Here is a 19,531-nt window from a genome sequence, read left to right as displayed (position 1 = left end):
AATCTAGACAGTAATGAGCACATACTTTCTGGTGCCTGCAACAATAACAGTATATATTTTTTAAAAGAAAATTACCTCTTCCTGCCGTCTCAGTAATTTTGCAATGCAAATTTCACCTCTATCAGAGACATCCCTTAGTGATTTTATTTTATTTTTTCTTAGTGATTCCTTTGTGATTGAATACAAAAGATTACCCTCTGAAGGGTAAAAAATATTTTTGTACCATTTAGCTTGCTGTTAAATGGTACTTACCTGGATTCCTCTTAGGTGTCTTATACCATACATAGTAATTGTAAAGCAAGGTGTCTTTCATTAAATTAAAATGTAAACTGAGGTGCCAGAATAAATTGCCATTTGGATACAGCAGAGGTTTTTAACTTTGTTCTTCTGGTAAGAATGTTATGATTGAACACTTGTACACAATAAAAACCCATAGGAAAAAATATGTTTTCCTAAGAATGATGTATTTGTGGTGTTTTATTGACACTGTGAGAACACATGAAGTGGCAGTTGGTAATGGGCTCAAACCAGCATCTCAAACCAAAATTCTTACTTTCTGAGGTGATCCTGGAAGGCTGGCAATTTGTGGGATAAATGATTAGCAATGGTAACAAATTATTTTGTTAAAGTATACGCTTCAGCTGAGTCTAAATATTGCTCTCTATGCTGAGTTATGCTCACAATGGTGTGAACTGACAATCAAGGCGAATCCCATATGTCAGATTCTCTTTTTGACTTGGAGATTTAATTGCTGTTTCTGCTTAAAGGGAGTTTGGCCCAACTATAAATTGCAGATGTAATTCTCTGATCCTTTGTGAGTTACTGACATGTTATGACGCAGAAAATTGAACACAATTACAGGAAGAATAAGTGAGGCAAAGATACTTCCTTACCCCTATTTTCTCTTAAATCACCCCCAAAGTACAAAAAATACTAAACTTGGATATTTCATCCCCATGTATTCTGTTTCTTCAGAAGATGATGACTTCAAAAGGATCAGAGTTTCATTTCCTGAGGTTGTGAAGCAATTTTCTGCTGGTAAAACATTACACTTGCTGGGTTTTATATCTTGAGACAGAACCAATATCATTAAAAGATTGGCAAAAACAGTAAATAAAGGACTTGCATGGTATCTTTTATTTGGCTAAAATGCTTTCTGTACTGCTAAGTGAACTAATATTTAAACCTGGCACCTGTTGTACAATTATACTCAACCCAATCTATTCATCTTTTCACCTGCTTGTTTCAGGCATCTGTATCTGTAAAAGTGTAAATGTTGGGAAGCTTATCATGTCTGGGGAAGTGAAATGGGGTGGGAAGGGAGAAAGGAGAAGCAACTATTTGAGCTTTGTGTTTTGATGGGTATAAAAACAGCTTAAGTAAGCACTAGTTGCAATAAAGATGGGCCAAAACCAGTATCTAAGCCTGGAACTAATTTTTTCTGAAGTCTAGGGCTGTGTCATCTAAAGTGTTTCCCAACCACCCATATGTTTCAGCCTTATGTCTGGATGCAGTTAAAATTTTTATTTTTTTTCTTAAGAGATATTATTTGTTGCAGTTATATGATCTGCCTTGAAATACCCAGTAGAGTATATTCCTTCCATTTGAGCTGTTTTTCAGACAACAGCATTGGTAAATTGAGGGAGAAAAGGAAGTTCTTACAAAATGGATTTATAAAATAGCAATGGATAGACTCATTAACTACAAAAGGTCTAATTTGCACATGGGAGATCACCCTCCTCTCCTTTCTCTTTCAACTGTGAATGGTACCTCAAAACTTTGCCACATGATCAAGTCTTCTGCAAGATCTAGGGACTAGAAATTCTATTATAGAAAATCTGTTGGAAAGATACCCAGCTGTTCGGGTGAATGAAACTTACCCTCCTGTTCTAAATCCTTCAGAGGCTCCAACTGCTTTACAGATATAAAGATCCATTTACAAAATGGATCATTTTAAGTTTTATGTCTCCCAGTCACATTCATACATCTGAAGCTGAATCTTCTTTATTATTTATAAATTCATCTGGGAATAACTGCAACTTCAAATCTGTAATGATACTCCTGTGTATTTTGTGTGTGTGTGTTTGGAATGGCTGTCTTTTTTTGAAGAAAGCTCTGAGTCTGAATTGGTTCTAAATAGAGAATAAAAAATAACCTTTGGATAAGTACCAGAGGGATGCCTCTGAGGTTGTAAACCATGAGAGAGGATTGTGTGCAGCATGGCTTTAGGAATTAATAGGTTAAAATTACGGCCTAATAATAGTTCAGCTGGGTATAGTTCATTTTTGTGTGTATTATTTATAACTTTCTACCAAATAAAATGGAAGAGAAGCTTTTGAGGGTTTTTTTAAGTTTTGAGAACAGTTTTTATTCTGTGTATTCATACATCAGGTTTTCCATCCTCATCTTCTGACACAATGGAGAGGACATGTTTTGATAGTTAATACACATTATTACAAAAGGCTTGCTAGTTTCATCCTTTTTTTATTTTAGTTCTGGTTGTGGAGGTCATTACATTTCAGCTTCTCTTTATTACACTGAAACAGGCCTTCAAAGACTCAGAAAATTTTAAAATGAGGTAATCATCTCTGAAGAGACTGAGGAGACTCAAGGATTATTAGTGAACAGCCATGCAAATCTGTTTGCATTATAAACCATTGCAATCATATATATCTTGTGGAAAATGGCATCACACTAAGTATTTTCTGTCCTCGAGGCATGCTTGTCTTTGCTGAAACTCTTTCACAGCAAGCTGGAATATTTATGGCTTTGTAACAAAGAGGAAGTGTAATCACTTGTTCTTAACCTTGTTATGTGGATCTGTGAATGAATGCCTAGAAAACTTCTCAGACTTACTTTTCAGTATTACTTTTAAATAATATTTAATTAGCCTGGGTGTTGTTTTGCTTGCTGGTGTGTGCCCTACTCTATAAATAGGACTTAAGGTTTCAGGAGTGGTAATATTTATTCTGGCCTCTGGATAAACAAATGTAGCATATGAAAATCATAACCTTACGTCTTGAATGAACCCCATCTGGAGTACACTGGTGAAACAAAAGGGGAAACATAATAAAAAGCATCTCTGAGAAAATGTAATATTTCAGTGATTTTTTTAAATATATCAAGAAAAGACCCAAAGAACTACATTCAGCTATGTCAGAAGGGAAAAAAAACAAACAAACAAACAAAAAAAACCAAACAAAAAAGAAAAAAAAGATAACAGTCTGTTTATCATTTTTTAGTTCTTCAGACAAAATTCCCGTTTACTTCTATGGGATTCAGCTGCAACCTCTGAATTAAGAAGGCTGCATGGAGACCTCATAGCAGCCTTCCAGTATCTGAAGGGGGCCTATAGGGATGCTGGGGAGGGAGTCTTTGTTAGGGACTGTAGTGACAGGACAGGGGGTAACGAGTTCAAACTTAAACAGGGGAGCTTTAGATTGGATATAAGGAAGAAACTCTTTCCTGTTAGGGTGGTGAGGCACTGGAATGGGTTGTCCAGGGAGGCTGTGAATGCTCCATCCCTGGCAGTGTTCAAGGCCAGGTTGGACGAGGCCTTGGGTGGCATGGTTTAGTGTGAGGTGTCCCTGCCCATGGCAGGGGGGGTTGGACCTAGATGATCTTAAGGTCCTTTCCAACCATAACTATTCTATGATTCTATTCTAAGACCCTAAGTAGAAAGAGTGCTGCAATTGGTCCTGTAATGAAGAAACAGCACTCTTGCTTCAAGGCATTTAGAAGCTTTTCCTAATGATGTCTAAGGATCCTACAAGCAAAACAGAAGCAGAAGAAGAACAACCAAACTCCCATTTTCAGTTTAAAAATTAATAGATGTTTTTTCACTTCAAAAAATGCATAGTTGAGGTTGCACTGGTCCCATCACAAGAGTGGGAGCATAGAAATGATGCTGCTGTCACTGACTGGAAGTCAAGGTGGAGGCTGGACTTCCAGTGCTGGATGAGTGGGACCAGCTAGGGTCCAAAGCAGCCCTTGCAGTCCCAGCCTGGTGCCAGTACATTTGATTCTCCTTGCATGCAACACTATTTTTGTGACCAGATACCAGAGCTCTCCTCTCACTTTTACCTGGATGATCTCCAGTATCACTTTGCTGTAGTCGATACCGTACTATGTGAATGTGAACAAGAACACACTTTTTGAAAACTCGTTTTAACTGTCAAAATTGAGTTAGTTTCTATTTGTGTGTCATTCTTGACATTTTCCATATAGTTGCGTACAAAGGTTACATTTAATAAATTAAATCTTAAGGTTGTACTTATATGTCTTTTGACACAAAAATTAGGTGTTTGAAAGTCAAAAACTCCAGTATCATGAAATTCCAGAATCAAGGTTGTTTGCATAATTTAGCTCTTTTTGTACATTCATTTTACATAATTTTAATTATGCAGTCACAGCTTTTTTGTTGTTGTTGTGGGTTTTTTTTTCCTTCACAATCTTTTCCTTAATCTCTGTACAGAATAACCTATTTTGGAGATTAATCAGGTTTGGGAACTGAGTGAGGCTGCCATACTGGATCTCACTCTATTTATTGCGTATTCAGAAAAAGCTTAAGAGGAAGAAAAAAAGAATAATTGTGCTTTTATTACCATGTGTGGCCATTACATATTTTGTTTTCTCCTCATTGGCTATTATGTAATTAATTTCCATACTTCATATATGTCAATCTTGTACTTCAACTCTGCTCTGAAAACATGTAGAATAATACTGTGAAACCAAGAACTGTGGCACCTAAGCAAAGTGGTGATTGTATGTACATAGCTCACAATATGTAGTGAAAGTGCAGTTCCTCATTAATTTAACACTCATTCTACAGATCTGAATTGCAAGCTACTGTTCTTTTTTAAAAAAAGAAAAACCACCAACAAAAAGAACCCAAAAAAGCCCTAAACAACAGGTGCTGTTTGCATTCAAATGTAGCTACTTTCTTTCCTGTATTGTCCTGAGCTGCAACAGAGGGCAGACGAAGGAATAGGAGAGATTAATAAGATTCACTTATTTGAAATTATTAAATATGATACAAAGAACTGAATGTATTGTAGCTATTAAAATCTAAGCTAAAGAAAAATCAGATTGATTTATGCCAGAATTTTCAAGGGAAATCAAATGTTTCTGTATATATTTTCTTTTACCTACCCCAAATATCTGCAAATAAAAGACCCACAAAATCACAGAGTAATTCATGTTGATAAAGACCTCTCAAGGTCACTTAATCCAATCTCCTGCTCAGAGCAGCACCAACTTCAAAGTTATATCAGATTGCTCAGATTTTCAGCCAGTCAAGTTTTAATAGTCTCCAAGGATGGAAATTTTACAACCTCTTTAGATCTTAACCATTCTCATTGTGAAAAATCTTCTCCTGTTATGCAGTTGAAAATTCCATTGCTGAAATCTGTGTCTGCCTCTTCTCCTTTCACTGCATACCTCTCAGAAGAAACATGCTTTATCTTTTCTAACACTCCCTTTAAGCAGTTGAGTACTTCAGCTTTCTTTTTCCCCCTTTTGTAGTTAAATTCTTATTCCAACCACACACAACTTGTTTCACCTCGCAAGAAAAAAAGGTAATTATCATGTAATAAATAATCAGTTCACTTTTCACAATTTTAAATGATTTACTGTGGAAGGAAAATGAAAGGTCTTCACTTATATGTAAAACTGTTAGTATCTTTAGTGTAATGCAGAAAGGTGAGGGTTATCCTTGCTGTCTAGAAGAAGTACTAACAGATTCAAAAAGAAATAGAATCCTTTGATTCAAAGACAGTTAAATTTATATGAACATTTAATTGCCTGATGTTGAATTTAGGGAAATTTAGTTGCCTAAATTATATTTAGCCTGCATGTAAAGCTTGCAGTCAAATAAAATAGTGAAAAATGTGTAACTCTTCTCTTTCCTGCTGAGGTAAGCATGAACCAGGAAGGCTAACCAAAACTTCATAAAGTAACTGATAGTGAGCAGGCAGAAGGCAAAATAATGGCATTGCTGGGAAATACCCCTGGGGAGAGAGATGCAGTTCTGGGAGTGCAGAGGAACTACTGGAGAAATGAAGGTTTAGGGAGAGAGTTTGCTGCTATTATCTGCAAGTATTGCCCACTCTGTAGCTGAAATGCAAGTTTGACTGTGCATTGCTGGTGGAAATAAATGGAAGAGATGGGATTAAACATGAAGCCACATTTCCTCCTATCATTCTCATTTGTCTCCACCATGTTATCCAGCAAAATTATAAGGACAGAAATAGGCACCTTTTCACTTGAATATCCCAACATTGGCAAGTGCACATCTACCTAGGCATCTGACTTTCACATACCACTGCTCGAATTGATACCTAGCTGCTCTGAAATGCAGTTTATATCATATGCAAATTAAGAGCAGTAATGCAGATTACTTCAGGATATGATTTGCATAGCTTGTCATTCATGATGCTTAAAAACCATGCTGTCTATGAGTGCTGAACACTTCATGCAGCTAATATACACTGATTTTTTAAAGGGGCAGTTTGATAACTAGACACATCTGATGTAAGAAGGAAATAAAAGAAATGGTTCGTTCATCTTCAGCGTAACTCAGATGTAACAAAGCAATGAACTTGGTAACAAGACTGAACTTAGACTAGTTACACATTCATTCTACATTATTTTGTGCCCATTAGTATGATCATTACACTGATTTGATTCCACATTTACTAATTATTTTTGTAAGGTAGTGGTCATTAGCAGTTACATGTCAATGTTGCACATACTCTAATAAGACAACCTGCAGGATGTTTAATTTTCAACATGTTACCTTCCTTGGATGTTGTTTTAACAGATGTCCTGTTAAGATAACAGAGAAATTAAATTAGTTTTCAACTCAAAGCATCTGGTTAACTTTGTAAGTAAATGCCTTTGAGCGGTAAATCTGACCAGGGTTTTCAGATAAATAGCTATCAGAATGTTTTAAGTAAATGACTTTATTTTTTCAGTTCTATTACTCAGGGCAGATTTGACATGCTTGATCATATATCTAACAGATGAAAATTGAAAATAGTGCTGGCAACCAGCAGTGTTAGGTTATTCTGAGGGTAGTTTCATGAGTAGATACTATTAAACATGCTTATGGTTTCAGATAATTTAGTTTTGCAGCAATTTTTTAAACTTCCAGCTTTATTAGCTGGAAGATAACTGTTTATAAATTTTAACTGTTTATTACTGTAGATGTAGCATATGGTGGAAAACGTTTAGATAAAAGTAGACTTTTTCATCTCTTTAATGGTGAAGCAAATTGTGATAGGAAATCATTCAAACTATAGAAAAATATGAAATATGGTTGTATAGATTTTGCTTATTGTACAAAGTTTATCTTTTAATATTCAGGGCCATATTTTGTTGCGTTCATGAATAAGCATACATCTGCATATTAATTTATATATGCACACTTTTACTGTAATCTAATAATTATGCACTGAATAAAGGAACACATGAATCTGAGGGAAGGGATGCCGTCCAGAGGGACCTTTACACACTTGAGAGGTAGGCCAATGCCAGCCTCATTCAACAAGTTCAACAAGGCCAAGTGCAAGATCCTGCGCCTAAGGCAGGGCAATCCCAACCACAGGTACAGGCTGGGAGGAGAAGTGATTCTCTGCAGCCCTGAGGAGAAGGACTTGGAGGTGCTGATTGACAAGAAGCTCAGCATGACTCAGCAGTGTGTGCTTGCAGCCCAGAAAGCCATCTGTGTCCGGGACTGCATCAAAGGGAACATGGCCAGCAGGCCAAGGGAGGTGATGCTGCCCATCTACTCCATTCTTGTGAGACCCCACCTGCAGTACTGCATCCAGCTCTGGGGCCTCCAACACAAGAGGGATGCAGAGCTCCTCAAGTGAGTCCAGAGAAGGGCTGTGAAGATGATCCAAGGGCTGAAGCATCTCTCCTACAAAGGCACTTTGAGACAGTTCGGCTTGTTCAGCCTGGAGAAGGGTCCAGGGAGACAGAGCAGCCTTCCAGTATCTAAAGGGCGTTCACAAGAAATCCAGAGAGGGACTTTTTGCAAGGGCATGTAGGACAAGGGGGAATGGCTTTAAACTGTCAAGAAGGTAGATTCAGATTATGTATGAGGAAGAAATTCTTTACTGTGAGGTTGGTGAGACAATGGCAAAGGTTGCTCAGAGATGCTGTGGCTGCCCCATCCCTGAAAGTCTTCACGATCAGGTTGTATGGGCTTTGAGAAACCTGATATAGTGGAAGGTGGCCCTGCTTATGGCAGAGGGTTACTAGATGATCTTTAAGGTCCCTTCCAATCCAAACCATTTTATGATTCTGTGTTTCTATAAATCTAAGTAAGTGTAGGGACTGATCAGATGATAATTCTACATGATAATTCTACATATGTATGTACATATTATATAGATATCATATATGAGCCTATGTACATGTTAAGTACCTTAGTTATACTGTTAAGATTGTTAAGCACATATTTTAATATATGCCTTAAAACAACATATAGTTACATGGAGATTCTGGCATATATCTGAAGGCAGTACAATGGATATTTCTGCAAGGCTTTCAAATGCTACGGCCAACACAATGCAGAAAAAACAAATGCATATTTATGACATTTCTTTTAAATATTTATTAATTACATTGCAGTACTATCTAGTGGCCCCAACTTGATACCAAGGTGCCATTATGCTATGCGCCCTAGACGCAGATAATACGAATAGAGCCTGTCCTAAATGGTGCATAGTCATAGTATGTGACAAACCAGAATAAGAAGTGGTAACCAACACATAGGAGACTTCACGGAGAATGCAAATACGTGTTGTGTCTTTGAAATTCTTCATGAAGTCTCAACTTGCTCAGCACATTCTCCATGTTTCTCCTCCCCATGAGGATGGATAGGCAAGTGCCACAAGCCCTGCTTTGATTGGGCAGCTTTCCTGGTTCCCCTCCATAATGAAATCACTTCTGAATGCTGTAGTGAACCGTTGCTAGCAATTGTTTAAGCACTAATGGAAAAATCTTGATTTTGCTTAAAATGAAAATCTAGAAGATAAATTTATTTATGGTGAAGCAGGTACACAAAAGATCAGAAGGCATGTTTGCTATGAGAGCTCTTCTGGGGAGTTGTCTATGCCTCTCATAGGCAGTTTCTCATGGGTATATAAATCAGACTCTGGAGTTGTTTAGGGACAAGGGCTGAAGGGTTATGTACCATAGTTGAGAGCTGAAGGGGGGGTCTGCCAGAGCACCCGCTCATCTTTTGTAAATGTATAAAAGCATCCAAAAATATGTTCCACTTTTTAAAACCAAGTTAAATTTCACTGTCTTATGGTGTCAGCTTTTTTTCTTTTTATTATTTATTCTTTTTGAGTACTTATGCAATACTTAGCCCTTAACAATCTGTTGTTCTCAATGCAGGTTCATTGGGTAGAATAAAATTTCTTCACATTTACTTTTTCTCTAAGTATAAATTGCCTTCTAATGATAATCTATCATATAAGCTCCATCTTCTGAGCCAGGGGTCTACCAGAAATTTCAAGGCAACACTAAGCCCATATACAGTTCCTGAGTAGCTTTATATTACTTTGAATTCCTGAATTAAACCATTCTGATCCCTATATCACTGAATATTATGCCAGTGTTAATCCAGTACGTAATAAAAATTCCGTATTGCCTTCAGCATCTTTTCACATATTAATAAGCATTTATTGAAACGGGGAAAGTAACATGAGTTGTGAATAATTCTCTTTTTTTGATCCTGTTTGGTATTGTCCCCATCCCACAGAACAGTGTGAGTGCAGCCAACAAGCAGTGCAGTGCAATTTTTACCATACTCCTTTCTCACCACCGTGAGCAGCAAGCTCACAGACCATACAGCCATGCACTGAAAATGGCTGCAGTGGCTGATCATCTCTTACAGTAGCTCCTCATAAAGCTCTGTAAAGTATTTGCAGTTGCCCTTCTGCTGGAGGGTTTCACTCCGGTGGTGCTGCAAGAGAGCTGAAGCACTTGAGCATTCATGATATATCTGTGGGCTAAAACATGCAGGTGTATTTTAAGCAACTGAGCAGACACATAAGATATGTTCTTACACACACATACACTACTTCACACTAGAGGAGCTGCATAGCTCCTATAGAAGAAAGGCACTAGTAAAAGCTAAGAAGAGGAGCTGCATAGCTCCTATAGAAGAAAGGCACTAGTAAAAGCTAAGAAGACACTAATATCTTCAAACTGTCACAAAGAATTCAAAGTGAATGGGTGCCTTAGCCACAGAGCCATGCTATGCTTTTTGCACCCCAAGATAATTTACACTCACTAGATAAATCTCCTTAAACATTTAAACAGATACCGCCAGAAATGTGGTGCAATGTAACTATTTGAGATACAACAGAAATTAATTTTTCCACCTTAAAATTGCTACCTCAGAACTGTATAATTAATTTTAAATATTAGGAATTTTTCTTGTTATTTTCTTCCTTTCTCGTTCCAATGAAAGGAGTGTTTCCCAAACTCCTGCTGAAAGGCAGCAGTTTATGATGTATGGAAAAGTGAATTAAATGATGTCAACTTAGATAACTCTGTAAAACCTGAAGCTTTTGAGATTCTAACTGCATTTTTAATGGTTAACAAATAATAATGGGGTTCAAAGCACAAGGTGTTTCTTAAAATTACGACTTCTGGCTGTTGTGTTTGCCTTCCTGAATTCTGTGATTTTAATAAAAAAAATGTTACGTGCTCTGACAGCTGTTTGAAAGAAGGGGTTACAGGAGCACTTAGTAACAACAGTCTGTGATACTATATAATAAGTTTTTTTTCTCTTCATTAGCATATACGGCCTGCTACAGGAATGAGAATATAATGATAATTGCCAGACTCTTGGGTTTTTACACTTGGAAATAGTGTAACAAATTTGAAGTAATTTGGCTTCTTTCAAGAAATGTCTCTCTCCACATAGTGAAAGCAGGAGGTTGTAAAAGACTATGGAGACTTAACTTTGATGTTATATTTCTGACTAAATATATCAAAGAGATAATTATACTTACCCTGATTCAGGTCTCAAAGTGAAAATGAGTGTAGCAATCTAACTTATCTTTAGATGATATTTGCCTGTGTTACAGTATGTAGCATTAATGGTAGATTCTACAGAGTATAGTTGCTTCTGTATGAAATGTCACTGAAGAGTAAAGTTTATTGAGAGAGAAATTTGTTTGATCCTGTACCCATTATGTTTAGCTTGAGGCACAAGCACAAAAATCTGTCTTTTAAAAAGAGTATATAAAAAGTAATATCACTTTTTTTACACTGCCATTTAAAACAGTGCTCCTTTGTCTTCTGTCATAAAGAAGCATGTTTTGAAAGTTGATATCAAGTTCCATCTGCTTCATGTCTCATACAGATGTGGTGCAAAGTATCACAAATATAAGTAGCAAATTACATATAAGTAGAATGTGATTATGCATATAACTTAGGTCTTTGATAACTCAAACTCTGAAAATTATTTTCACATAATATTCAAGTATTCTGCTGTTTATTTAAGATGGTGGGCTATAGGCAAGAAAACATGGACTCAAGGAAACCAGCAAGACACTGTCATTCCAGAGGCTGATGATGTGTCTGGCTCCTTCTCAACAGAACATGTGACTGTGTGTATACCCATGTGACATGTCCCTTCTCATGTGTAATACTTCGGTCTTTCTCACTCCTTTTTACACTTTCCCTGTTGGGCTGAAACATTCTTTGGAGATCCCCGCTTCTCTGCCCAGACTGCCAGCATAGCTCAGAGTAGATACCTGACTAGTAGACAGCTAAAGTTAAATGAGCTGAATCCAACGCTAAGTGCTTATCACCCATTGAATTCATGGTAATTAAGCACAGTGGGATGCCTTCCTTAACACCAAGTTCCTTATATATTTAAAAATCTGGTGCTATGGAGCCTAAATTGTATTTAAATTGGAATTTGAGTGTTCAGTCTGCTGAAAATGGGGTTTGGGTTCTAGGAAAAAAATCCTTATGCTTTTTTGAAAATCGTGTTTCATTGATTCGCCTTCAAGAAAAGGAGAAAGAATGGCAATAATAGAGTTTTCATTTATAAACATGCTGAAAAACTGCTTCGTGTTTTCAGTTGGAGTTGCATGGTTTATTTGATTCTCCTCCTTCACTGGTTATCATTTTGGTGCAAAGTAAGCCAGTGATGCTGCACATGAAATAAATTGAAAATCTGCCTACCATGTTCATGAAACAATGGGAGTCAGTTTTGAAAACCTTATACAAAAAGTCATATCAACATGCAAATGAATAATAAGCATTTAGGTTTTCAGTTCAGAGCACAAATTACTTGAATTTCAAAACCTGACATCCTTAAAAAAGCAAATGAAGTAAGCTCATGCTTCAAAGCAAAGAGCAATGTCAAGAATTTGTGACTCTCTATTGATTGGTAATATAGAAGACACTTATAACAAGAAAAATGGAAGGACTGCATGAAAAATTCAAAGCAAAAGGTCTGATTTGAAGCATTCTGATCCTGAGCAGGGGATATGTATTCAGCCTACTTAAAAATTTAAGGGTATATTTTTATTAATGGCTGTTTCTTTTCCGTAGTATTTTCTTTGTGATAGGCTTCATGGTACATGTTAGATACAGTAAAAAGGAGGAAAAGGTGAACTGTTGAATATGTAAATCCTTGGCAAAGGAATATTTTATTTTACTTCTTTATAATAAAATATTAAATTGTAGACATACGTCCTGTATTTTATGCATAGAAAGTCACATGTCACTATGTTAAGTATAAAGTCCTTTGGGATGATGATTTATTTGATCACTAGAATGAAAAATAAAAAAAAAAAAGCAAATTGCATATTCCTTTGTTGCTGACGTATTCATATAGATTATAGAAATATAGAAAGATATACCCACGATTCCAGAATGTTCTGTGTCTTTTGCTCCTCTACTTATATAGTGCTAAATTACCTATAGTTGATTTATAGAAACAAAGAGGAAAAAGATCTCTTTATAATATTTCTTGAACATAGAAATAATAATGTTTAATCATATTAACCTTTTATACGTGGTTAGCTAAGTGTTTATATCAGCTTTTTTAAACTAACGAAATGGATTGAGTGCCATTACCCAGTATCCTGTTTTTTCATGCCAGAAGTTTTTCCTAGTATTCTACCAAAATTATTTTACTGAATATCTTTTACCTTTCCTGAAAAGGCAGGACAAACATTCTCATTATACCATATAAATACTGAAAGATATTTATCATGCTGGTTCTTCATTTTTTTATCTTCTGTAGGCAAAGTAGATACATTTCTTTCATGTTACTTTATTGCTTATTTTTTCTAGGTCTTTTATTCTCATTGTTTTCCTCTAAATTTTTCCCATAGACTCTGTAGGTCTATTAGCATGAAGTCCAAAAATCTCCAAGCAAACAAGAAAGATAGTCCAGCTGAGACCTCACCAGCACCAAATAAAGCAGATCTATGAGACTTCTGGTATTTTATCTATACAGCTGCCATTAAGCTTTACTGAATCAGATTTCCTGGGTTTTGCACAGTGCTATGGTGTTGATTCTTATTTCTGAGTCACTGTTAAAATCTCCTACATTTCTCATATTGTGTTACCCTGCCAAATGGTACTTTCCATCTGTTTGATTCTTCCTGCCTACAGGAAGTACTTTGCTCTTTTCTTTAGCTAATTCACCTTGCTGTTCTTAGGTCATCTCTTCAATGTGCTGAGACCATTGAGACTGCAGTCCTGCCCTCTGTTATCCTTCTGATATAAACAGTGTTCAATTCTACCACCCAAATCAGTCATAAAAATTCTAATTGAGTTGAACCTGGAGTGGACATACACCTTTCACATCAAAACCTTTTTCAGCTTAACAGCCAAACACTGATAAATACCTTTTGTAAACAGGTTTTGAACCAGCTGTGCAGCTGGTGCATGGTGATTTACATCCTCTATGCACTTTCATAGTCTGCATGCAAGTGACATCACACAGCCCCATGTCAGAAACCATAATCAAGTCATGTGCTACCTACTTCTCCACCTCCTCAAAACTGCAACAGCTGACTCACCTGTCATAGCTGAAGAAGGAAAGTTATTTTAGCATGGACTGCTCTGAAAAGCTCATTGAAGTATCTTTTTAATCTTACAGTTTCATAAAAACTCATGGATTGATGGATTACCAGTTTCTTTTTTTTACAGAACCTCAGCATCGAATACAGACTCACTATTCTAAAACTGAGGAAAAGTCTTTCTCATTCTCTGTGGCTGCTCCTTCAACTTTTTAATTAGTTCTGCTTTTTATTTTTTTATTACTTTTTATTTTTTTTCCTAAGCATAAACTTTGGGTGAAATCTTGTCCCTGTTGAAGTCAATGCATGTTTGGGTTTTTTTTATTCCATTCGCTAAAATGAGGCCAGGAGCTGACATAAATTCTTCAAGGGTTTCTCAAGGTGTCAAGTCTTATCCCTAAAAGCATGATGATGCCTTGAGAATTCTGCACATCAAAAACAATTTCATAATAGAAAAGAAGATTTTAGTTTCATTGATATGGAAATTATGTTATAGAGAGTGCATCGTACTAGTATTCAGTTTCTAAACCGACACCATGTAAGGCAAGCATAGATAATTTCCATCCTTGACAAAAAGTTGTTAAATTAGATTTAGTCAAAAGATGTGCTGGTATTTATCATCACAAAACACAGATAAACATATGAGTAATGGTATGAGTACTGGCTTGGTTCTAGCTTTCGTATTTCAGTGAAATTGGAATGCAAATGTTTGGGATCTGAGTCTGTACATAAAGAAGTAAACATTTATTAATCTATTAAACATAATCTGCTCACTGAATAAGTCATTTATTTAACTGCAGAAAAGTCACATGGCTTTGTAGTTCAAATCTTACTTGACTGAACCTTGGGAAATTTGAGTCCATTTATCAGCTCTAATCCAGATTTCCTGTAAATCAGACCTTCTGCCTCAACTTCTGCTCTCTGTTCTTGCCACTGTAAAAGTTTATTGTAATACTTGCATGAAAAGAACAATACCACAGTGAGGTTAAACTTAATATTCAAGTGCCTTGCAGTACTAGTGAAGACACCCTTACTCTGATGATTCATGTGTGGTACTGTTCACAGTGTTAAATCACTTGAAGCCTTGCTTGTACTAATGGGCCCTATTAAGTCTTCTCAATTATGAATTGTTCCCTTTCTCAGTGAAATTAAAGCCTATTTGTAACAAGACAACTGAAACTTTCTTCTGCTAACTTTTGTGATTACTATGTTTATCAAGCATTTATATTCAATTTATTTATAGAATCATATTGGGGGGGGGAATATTTTATTAGAAACTGTTCACTTTACCACCTAATGGCTGACAACCAGTTTGGTCTAAAGATACTTTTCCTTTTACTGGTTTGATGAATATAATATGATTAGATAAATCTATTTGGCATATTCAGTTTTCAAGATACGGGGTGTTTGCATTATTTAAGAAACCGGTTGGAGTAATTTGGAAGATAAAAATCAAAAGCAAGATCAGACACCTTAAATTCTTCTTTCTGTATCATATGAAAAAAAAAAATCAAAACTGCTATCATGTTTTATAAAAATCATGTTTATCATGTTTATAAAAATAAAATCACGTGAAAATAATCTCATAAAAAGGAAAAGAATTTCAGGGCTCCTGGAAGTGGCATATATAAAATTTTTTTAATTACATTTTCTTGAATTTTGCTCACTAATTCACAAGAGTCAGTGAATAAGTATTGGTAGGAAATGTGTGGCAGAATCCTTGTAATTATTCTTTTGTCTGTGTTTTGGGTGAATGGATCTGGAATATAGACTTGCAGAGTAGTTAAAAAATTCAATCAGCTCTATGCAGTTATAACTGTACCTTCTTTTAGTAGTTATCCTTGGGTTTGATGTTATACAAGTCGTATGAACAATATTTGTCTGTAAACAGTATAGTCACACAATTAAAGATAAAAACTGGTCAAGATGAAGTCTGCCAGTTTAAATGAATCCTTATATCTATGTTTCATTTTTTGTGGCATGAAAGAAATGGGTAAAAGGAGGATGAAAAGTGGAACAAGTTTCTTTTAGAGTTTCAGTGACAACTGTTTAAAGGCTACTCATATGTATCTTAATTGTACTTAGTTAAGGGATTATGCAGGCTAAACATTTGTACAATATTCCAAGTCCCTAAAACAAATATTCTAGCTTAAATCATGAAGATAACTGCAATGCATTTAAATGCTCATGCACTGAAAGTTTCTGTTTGTCATAATTTAAGGAGTCACATTTCGCTATAGAAATGGTGATTGTCCCTGACAAAAACTATGGTAAATCACTTTTAAGTACAAAAACTTTAACAGTCATTCCTGTGGCATGAAATGAAGTGCAGCTAACTCTTTTTTTTATAAGAATCTCAGGGGGGGAAAAAATGATTCTGATTTATGTTTAGGCATCACTGTACATTTTGAAGTATCTGAAATTAATTTGCAAACAATAGATATAGGAATCACATAATCCATGGCTTAACCATAGCAGTAACTGAAGGTGGAGGTCTGAACAACCATTTTCAGATGACGGGAGAACAGGAGAGAGAGAATATCCTACTCCCCCCCAAAAACAGATAATTTGGATATGCAGAATGTGACTAAATCCTTCTTGTCACTACCTTAACATAGAGGCCAGCACCTCTCTGACAAAAATATGAGTATTTTGTTTGGGACTTTTAGCAATCACAAGCACTTAAACATTAGACAATTCATCAAAACTATCAGTAAAAGGAGTCAGGAAAACAATTATTTTTCATCTCTGTATGGCTCCTGCCTATAGCTACCCCTCCAGGAGACCTGAGGGCTTTCTGTGGGAAAGAACAACATACTGAGAGTAATGTCATTTCTTGTAGTGCAGATGTAATTGGATAGAAAGACAGGGATTTTGCTATAGTGTTCTTCCAGTAAAATGCCACCAATTTTCCTTTTTTTGTTTATAGTAAAATATTACCTGATAATCTGTAAGCATATAAGAAACGGGCAATAGAAAAAGAAATAATTTTTTCAAGGGAAGACCTGGCTTATGACTCCTAGCAGGATTTGTGCTGGAACCTTTGCTCCAGCAGAATATTCAGCATTGGTCAAGCAAAAATGATGAATAAAGCGAAGTGACAGAAATAGCTTGGTATATGGAGAGCTTCAGGTTATTCAAAATTAGGAAGCCGTGTAGAACTGCACACTGATATCTCAGTCTTTGTATTTTACAAAGTATCACTGATAGGTCAGTTTGACCCTGATGATAATATGCAGTGATGGGCTTAAAGTTAGCTGTTACCAGTTAGAAAAAGATCTATCAAGTGCCTGATTTTCTGAGAGCATCAGCTCAACACTGGAAAAACAACCTTATTACCAGCTTGAAAGGAGCAGATCATCATGCAAGGAATATCATACTGGTATCAAAAACCCATGGTGAACCTCAGAATTAACTTCTGTGTTCAGATCTACTCATTTGTACCAAAAATAATCAATAAAATTGCTGAAGAAGAAGGAACAGGGATGCCACAATGGTTGTAGGAGGGCTGAATGACTATCACAACTTCTTGGAGTAAAGAATGTTTTCTTCCAGTATCTGTTTTACACTTGCAGTGTCAGGGCTATAGTTTTGGCTTAGGCTATGGTTCTACTGCTTTTTTGTTTTCAGGAAATACGACATTTTGATTTGTTGCTTATAAATATCGCCCTCTGAAAAACTTCAATGAAATAAATACGCTATAAAAAACCGAGGGACAAAGACAACTAGCCAAAATTATTTAGGAATTTTTCTTGTAATTACTAGGTTTTTCTTTTGTAGCTGGTGAATCTCTCTGTCTACCTTCCCTCCCTCTCCTTTTCTGCTCCAGTAAAGCAGAGAGGAAGACAGCGGTGATAATCCTCTTGGACTGAAATATTTTACACTTGTTTGGTAGGTGATAAATGCTTCATTCCAAGGGGATTAGCACAGTGAAACTTAACTAAAGGAGTGACTTTCTGCATACACACTAAAAACTTCCTAGCCATGTTGGATCTACAGTAATATTCATACTTTTCTGTGCGAAAAGCTAATACAGGAACAATAGCCACATGGAGTTAACCAGAAACTACTTTTTGAATAAATGATGTCATTCTACTGCAGCTACTGTGTTGTGAACACATTTAACTGTGGGGTTTTTTGTGTTGGCTTTGGGTTGTTTTTTATTTGGGTTGTTGGTGTTTTTTTTCACTAGTTTACACTAGTTTGTGAACTTCTGTTCAATTAAGTCTGAACTGCGTTAGTAACATATATTACGCCTTCTCTGGAAAGGAAGGCAATTTTATGCAAATTAAAATTCTAACCCAAATGAAGCATTTGTAACAATCAGCATTGCAACTACCATAAAATTTTAATAAGCATATATCCTAATACATGCAAAGTGAAAATTGCAAGTGAAACATTTCTACTTTTAGTGGATTCCTGTCATTTCTTTCATCATTTCAGTTTCATTAAAATCAGTCCTTGAAAAGACATGCTGAATTTTCAAGAAAGGCAACTGTAAGAATGTTTTGCATTTCCTCTCCAAATCTACAAGCATTTAAAAATATTATTGAGAGCATGCAGATTTGTTTCTTTCCTTAGTGAAAGTAATGGAAGAAGTACAGCATGCTTAAAACAAGAAATCAATTTGATGATTACAAGCTGTTATAACTCTCTTCTTCCAGATATGTCAAATTTATGGTTTAAAAAACCCTGTAGCTTAGATTTATTTTTTTTTCGGTCTACATAGAATGACTAGGCAAATAACCTATTCTAACACTTAATCCAAACAATATGAGATTTAAAGGACCACATGGAAATAGCAAAGCGAAATTGCTTTCTGTTTTCTTGATACCTTAGCACAGAATGTTATCCTAAGTCTTATGGAAAATGTTAATTTATGGTCATTTTATATTTTATTTCACTTTTCCTCTTCTGTCATGTACCATTCCTAGTCGTGCCTTAATGCCCGGGTAGAAGGAACACCAGGAAAAGAGAACCTTCTAACCCATCTAATGCTAGATATTTTCACTATCAGATGGTATCATATGGATGATTTTAAATTCTGAGCTTTATGCTAGAGCTGCGTGCTTCATCTGTGACAGACTTCTAGATATCCAAGATGGAAAATACTGCTTTTCAGCCATTTCCCTGCTAAAGTTTGAATGCATTAGTTTTCAAAAAGCCATGCTTTGACCACAATTATATTTACTTTGAAGCACTATTGCAAGATAATGTCCAGGGAATTGATGCCAACAGACTGAAGGATGCTTGCTCTCACTTGAGCAATTTGTAGTCATCACACAAGTTTTTGCCATACCTGATCTCAATATTGAACATGCTGGGGGAAAACAGGATTTCCATAATTAACTTTATTTTCTTTTTAAAATGCAGTTTATGCAGTTCTTTCTTCAACAATGTAAGCTAGCAGACTCAGGAATTATAGCCACGTTGCATGAAGCTGTTGATATGTGATGTAG

The 19,531-nt window shown here is 35.9% G+C and overlaps 1 protein-coding gene across 4 annotated transcripts in view; it reads left to right on the top strand.

Moving 5' to 3' along the window:
• Positions 1–19,531, top strand: part of NKAIN2 (sodium/potassium transporting ATPase interacting 2) — a 551,406-nt gene that overhangs the window by 291,357 nt on the left and 240,518 nt on the right. The window lies entirely within an intron of this gene.

Source organism: Neopsephotus bourkii, unplaced genomic scaffold, assembly GCF_033783945.1.
Source record: "Neopsephotus bourkii isolate Nb327-2 ecotype Australia unplaced genomic scaffold, CSIRO-AGI_Nbou_v1 NB_1765, whole genome shotgun sequence".
Taxonomy (NCBI): domain Eukaryota; kingdom Metazoa; phylum Chordata; class Aves; order Psittaciformes; family Psittacidae; genus Neopsephotus; species Neopsephotus bourkii.
The sequence above is the reverse complement of the archived record's forward strand: the minus strand, read 5'-3'. Positions and strand labels throughout refer to the sequence as shown.